The sequence below is a fragment of the Corvus moneduloides genome, chromosome 3, assembly GCF_009650955.1.
Source record: "Corvus moneduloides isolate bCorMon1 chromosome 3, bCorMon1.pri, whole genome shotgun sequence".
NCBI classification, from domain to species: domain Eukaryota; kingdom Metazoa; phylum Chordata; class Aves; order Passeriformes; family Corvidae; genus Corvus; species Corvus moneduloides.
This window is the reverse complement of record NC_045478.1, coordinates 116,267,652-116,273,651: the sequence shown is the minus strand read 5'-3', so window position 1 is coordinate 116,273,651 and position 6,000 is coordinate 116,267,652.

The window sequence follows — 6,000 nt, the reverse complement described above, 5'->3', positions numbered from 1 at the left end:
TGATTCCCATCATTTGCAAGTAGCAGAGAAGAACATTAGGACATGAGTGGAAAGGCCTTATGCCCAGTGGGTTATAGGCAAAGCTTGGGAGAGGAGAGCAAGGCTGTGAGAGCACTGCAGCCAGAGCTGGGATAGTTCCACAGCATTGGAGATACTTGGGGACTACTGCTCCCAAATGCCAAAATACCCTATCCCATCCTATCCCATCCCATCCTATCCTATCCTATCCTATCCTATCCCATCCTATCCCATCCTATCCTATCCTATCCTATCCTATCCTATCCTATCCTATCCCATCCTATCCCATCCCATCCTATCCTATCCTATCCTATCCTATCCCATCCTATCCCATCCTATCCTATCCTATCCTATCCTATCCTATCCTATCCTATCCCATCCTATCCCATCCTATCCCATCCTATCCTATCCTATCCTATCCTATCCTATCCTATCCCATCCCATCCCATCCCATCCTATCCTATCCTATCCTATCCTATCCTATCCTATCCTATCCCATCCTATCCCATCCCATCCTATCCTATCCTATCCTATCCTATCCCATCCTATCCCATCCTATCCTATCCTATCCTATCCTATCCTATCCTATCCCATCCTATCCCATCCTATCCCATCCTATCCTATCCTATCCTATCCTATCCTATCCCATCCCATCCCATCCCATCCTATCCTATCCTATCCTATCCTATCCTATCCTATCCCATCCTATCCTATCCCATCCTCCCTTTACTGGAAAACATTGCCAGTAGCTACAACCCAGTGTAGTTACCAATACCAGACTTACAGTCATGGGTCTTTCGGATTGGTGGTTGGAGATTTTTTTTTTAAGCTGTTTTTGCTTTTTGACCCCGCACTTAAAAAATGCTCTTCACATTGTTGGGCTAAAGCCAAGAGCCAACACCAACCTACTCAGCTGTGTCCTAAAACATCCCCTTTCACTTGTTTCTCTTTGCTGCTGCCATTTCCCTTTCCTCTCCCACGTACACTGCCTTGACAGAATGGACTGGAGCACAATTTCTTTTTAATAGGCAAATGACTTTTTGTTGGCCCCTGAGTAATGGCCTAACACGTGTTTCATTATACAAGCCATAAAACCTTTCCATATATTGTACATTTTGTTTCAACAGACTTATTAATGAGAAAACAAAGTTCATCACATTAACAGAGTTAAAGTAGCTAATGGGCACCTAATTCCTTGCATAACTGACTGGATTGATAGCTCAGCAAGGCTACTGTAACAAGCGAGTAATAAATGCATAATGAGCTGTTTCTGATCCTCAAATCAGGCTTGTTAAACCTATTCTAGAGAAGATATTCAGAATATTATTACTGTGAGCTGAAGCAAGGCTGTGTAAGAAGAGAATTGGAGCTGTGCAATCTCCTCTGCTGTTACATTTAGAAATTCACTGGGAGTATATTATTGGCTACAATTGATGAACAGGATGATCAATACATCAGCAACATTTAAACAGGATGCTGTGGGTCAACAAATAGACTTCACAGTCCACCAGGGATTGCTTGTTCAGCTGTAAACCTGAGCCTGAGAGCAAAAACCTCTGGTAAAAAGCATGCTTGGGATGGAGTTCGGTCAACAGAGCACATTAAATACCAATGCCCATCCAGAAAGAGAGAAAGGCCAGATGGAAAGCAGGAGAGCAAGGGTCCACCTGGATGTTTGTCCTATTCTGCATGAAAGTCTTCATGAATTTAGAGGCAGCAAATTCCCATTCTGTCAAATGCTGCGATCATCTCCACAATCTCTTAGCGGGCACACTCACCCCAACACAACTGATGCCTTCTTGAACCAACAGAGGAGTTGTGTCCCTTTGGGCCCAAGGAGGTGATCAAAAATATGTGGAAAGCTTTTTTTCACCGAGATATGCTGCTCTTACCTTCCAAAACACTGATGATGATGATGATGATGATGATGATGATGATGATGATGATGCTAATCCATGGCCTCATTCATGAGACCCCAGGGTCATACCAAAGGCAGGGTGGCCTTCAGGGATGGAGATGATCTACACAGCTGTGTTGAATCCTGAAATTAATAATAACCATAGAGAAATGGCTGGTAACCTTACTGTGAGGCTCCCACCTCACATGGAAGACCCTTGAGTTGCCATTCCTTTCTCAGGTTAAGGTATTTCAAGAAGTTCAAAGCATTTTGTTGCCTTAAGTTATGGGTGGAGGGGACTTCAGCTTATTTTTGGGCTCAGACTTGGCCCCAGCCAGATCATCAGTAGAGCTGTGGTGACTTACACCAGTTTGTCTTCTGGCTCCTGTACAGAAAACTCTGAAGAAGCAGCTATTTTCACTTTTTTCGTCTTTACTTAAGGCTTTTCCACGTCCCTGGGAAGCTGCCATTCCTGAATTTCCCTGGTCTTCAGCAGAGAAATAAGCTCATCCCTCCCTTACCAAGGTGCTAAGTAGCTTCTTACAGCAGCACTGGGGAAATCACAAATCCTCTGCATTGTCAGACTGTTTGGTTGACTGCATGGTGACGGCTTTGCCATCCTGATATTTTCCATGCCTCCTGCCAAACCACATTCCCTGCACCCCAGGCCTGGCTGCTGCACTCCCGTGGTGTTTTCCTGACACTTTGCAACTCCACAGTCACAAGAACTACTTGGAGTTAAAACAGGGAGGGTTTATCTGGAAAATCACAGTGCAAAGATCAAATACACATAAATGGTAATTAAAACCACGTAACAGTGGTTGTTAACACACTTGCACCACACTGAAGGAGTATTTACTCATTTACATTTTTGCTCTGTTCCTACAGCTCGAGTGAAGCTGCTCTTCCTGTTCACACAGATACTGAGCCCTTTGATTTCTGTGGCACTGTGATTTCATTGCTTTGTCCCTTGGAAACTTTTCCTGAATTGTTCTCTGCAGCTTAGCAACCTGAAACCACCTGTACAACACGAGTCTGTCTCAGGCATATAATTCTTTCCTCAATCCCCTTGCTCATTTTTAATTCATAATTTATTGGCTTTTTATGTGTAAGTGCTGACTGCTCCTTTGGACTGATGTGGAATTGGCTTTGCCTTTAGATTTTGCTGGACAAGATGTTCAGCAGGAGGTTGATATGGAAGTCTGTTCGATGTATGGCTTTCCATAGGGTCACAACTCAGGAAGTCAGACAGATGAAGCAGCTGGGATGGGACCTGCACCACGTACAGCAGCTACAGGGCTGCCTTCTGGGCTGGGGTGTTTGGCTCAGGAAAGAAGAATTGCCCTCAGGTGGTCTCAGTGTCTCCCAGGGATCACCGAGGGATCCTGACTGGACACCTAATTCCCAGACAGCTAAATTAGAGAGGATGGATCCCACTGAAAGCACCATGGAGCTTCAGGTGCTCTGTGGTAGAAGCAAGATGATTAATTGTGGAGCTTTCAGTGCTGAAACACCTCATTTCATGCCCTCATTGTGCCCTCAGCTGCAGCACCAAACATGAAGGATAGAGAGGTTAAGGCCAACAGACTCCAACCCGCAGGTCTAAAATTACAGAATTATGTATTTCTTCTTCAAAGGAGCTCCTGATCCTTCTCAGGGGTTGCACAGGCAGAGGAGCAGGTCTGGCATGACCACACACCATGCCTTAGTGTCACCAAGGTGGAAAAGAGGGACACCTTCCAATGAGGGCAAAAAACAGGAGTTCCGCATATCAAGAAACTTCAGCTGCTTGTGCTTTAAAAATTGCTCTGCTGTTTCTAAGCTTCCCCCCTGCCCTCCACTCCCCCCCAAAAAAAAGAAATCAGTCTGTTTTGATAATGGGATTTTCTGGGAGGGGTATGGGAATGTCAGGCTGTGAGGATCCAACCCCATTTCCAGCCCTGGCAGGGCTCTCTGCAGCTCCCTGTAATCTATACAGCCATTTCCCCAGCTTTTCTAAAGCACCAACAACAGCATAACTTGCCTCCAGTAGTTCTGACACAGCTGCATGTACTGCTCTCCTCCAGCACTGCCCTGGCTCTCAGGAGCTGCTGTGGACAGGGTGACAGATGGAGGATCTCTGCCAACAACAGGGTTTTCTTCTCTCTGATTTTGTCTTGCTGACCATTTTGCGCTCTCCTGAGAAGCGTGTGCATGGGGGCAGAGGGGAAGTTGATGCTGATCTGGCTGGGAGAGTCACTGCTACTCCTTTCACCATGGTAACGAGGAGAAATTTGTATGCACTGGGGATGGGAAGGTCTGTAGTATTTTACCAGGGGCAGTGGAGACTTTTCTTGTGAAAACTCTTTGGTCAAGGGGAGCAGAGGGGGCAACTGCCTTTTTGGTAGATCCCTGCAGTTCCTTGCTTGGCAAAAGTAGGATCACGTTTCCCTCAGCAGATGCAGGATTCGGTCAGTGCTGAAATAATAACTCAGAGAAAGCAGCTGCCCCTGTGAGATGGAGGACACCCCCTCCCTCCTTAGTTTGCTGTGTCTGGGCCACAGTGGTCAAACCTTAATTATGGTCTAGTGGGGTCTTCACCTTGTTTTCAGCCAATTCATTCATATCTCACACTCTTACACTCCCCACTTCTCATGTTCCTTCATTATTTTGAGATCTCCACACACTGCTGGAGCAAGGCTTGCCATCTGGAAAGGCTGCCAGGGCTGTGTGCCCATGGCAGCATCTGGAGTAGGAGGCTGCATGGTGGCCCAGGACCCCCTGTCCCAGCCACCTTAACCTCAGAGGAGAAGGGGAGGTGCTCCCAGCACTCCTGGACTGGGGTCTTTGGGAGCCCTGGCCTTGGAGAGCTGCAAATGGGGCCAGGATGGAGGCAGCAGGTGAGCTCACAGCTGGGCACTGCCCTTTTGGCTTTGCTTCCAGTACTAAAACATGGGGTAACCTTGGGAAGGAGGGTTAAACACAACATAACAAATGCTCTGTGGGGATCATCCCACTGGACTGCTGCAGAACAAGTCACCAGTGCCAGAACTGCCCCACAGTTTTCCTTCAGCCACTGCTGGCATAACCAGGGAGCATCGTGGAAAGGCCGAGGTGCTGCTCCCACTGGCTTTGTGCCAGACCAGCAATCCCAGGTGAGTTTGAAGTGCAATAAATCACAGCTTCTTCAAAGCATCCCCCTTCCTCCTGCTTTTGCTCAGTTTTGCTTCCCAGAGGTGCATCCTGCATGGTTCCCCTGCTCTGGCCGATGAGAGTACCCAGCTGCAAAGATTCATTAGCACAAGCACCTTCTACCTTCAAAAATGTGCCATTGGGTGGGACAGGGCTCTGTGCCCTGGGGAGAGCGCTGCCAGGCAGTCAGGCATTTGGTTTTACAAAAATTACAGCTACAGGTCCAAGCAGTTTCAGTTTTTACCACTCAGCTGTAATGCCCCCTTTACACCATTCGTCCTTTGGAGCTGGATAGAAATCGACTCTCTCCCTGGTCTGCAGCCATTCTTTTGTGTTGGCAGTGGCTCTAATTATGCACCAATTAACCTTAATTAAACCAATTCCTGTGTAACTGCACATGCAGACAATGCACTGAACAAATGGCCTGACAAATATTGTCACTTAAAAGGCATAAAACCACATCAAATCCTTCACTGGAAAGTCAGATTGTAAATTGCTGCAGATTTGTAGCCCTTTGTTCTTAAAATGACTGAACGGGAGTAGTGGCCAAATACCCTGAATGCTCCCAAAACCTTGGTTGAATTAATTCTCTCAGCTGCTGAGGCCAAAATACATTATTTGTGTAGGAAAAGGGGATGACGGAGCATCCTTAACTGTAACAATTGTCAGGCAGCTCTAGAGGGCATCAGGATGGTGAGCCCCAGTAGAGAGACCCCAAGTTCCCCATCTGGAGGTGGGTGGCTTTGAGCAAATTGCTGGATCATTTGGCGATCCCTGCTGCCCTTTGCCTGGCTGTTTGTGCAGAAAACGCTCCCTAAAGCTGGGACTGTCCCTCGTGTCATGCCATGGAGCTGCAGTTTTGCAGGAGTGGGCCGCAGCTTGTACCCTGTAAGCAGCAATGCAGCCAACAGATG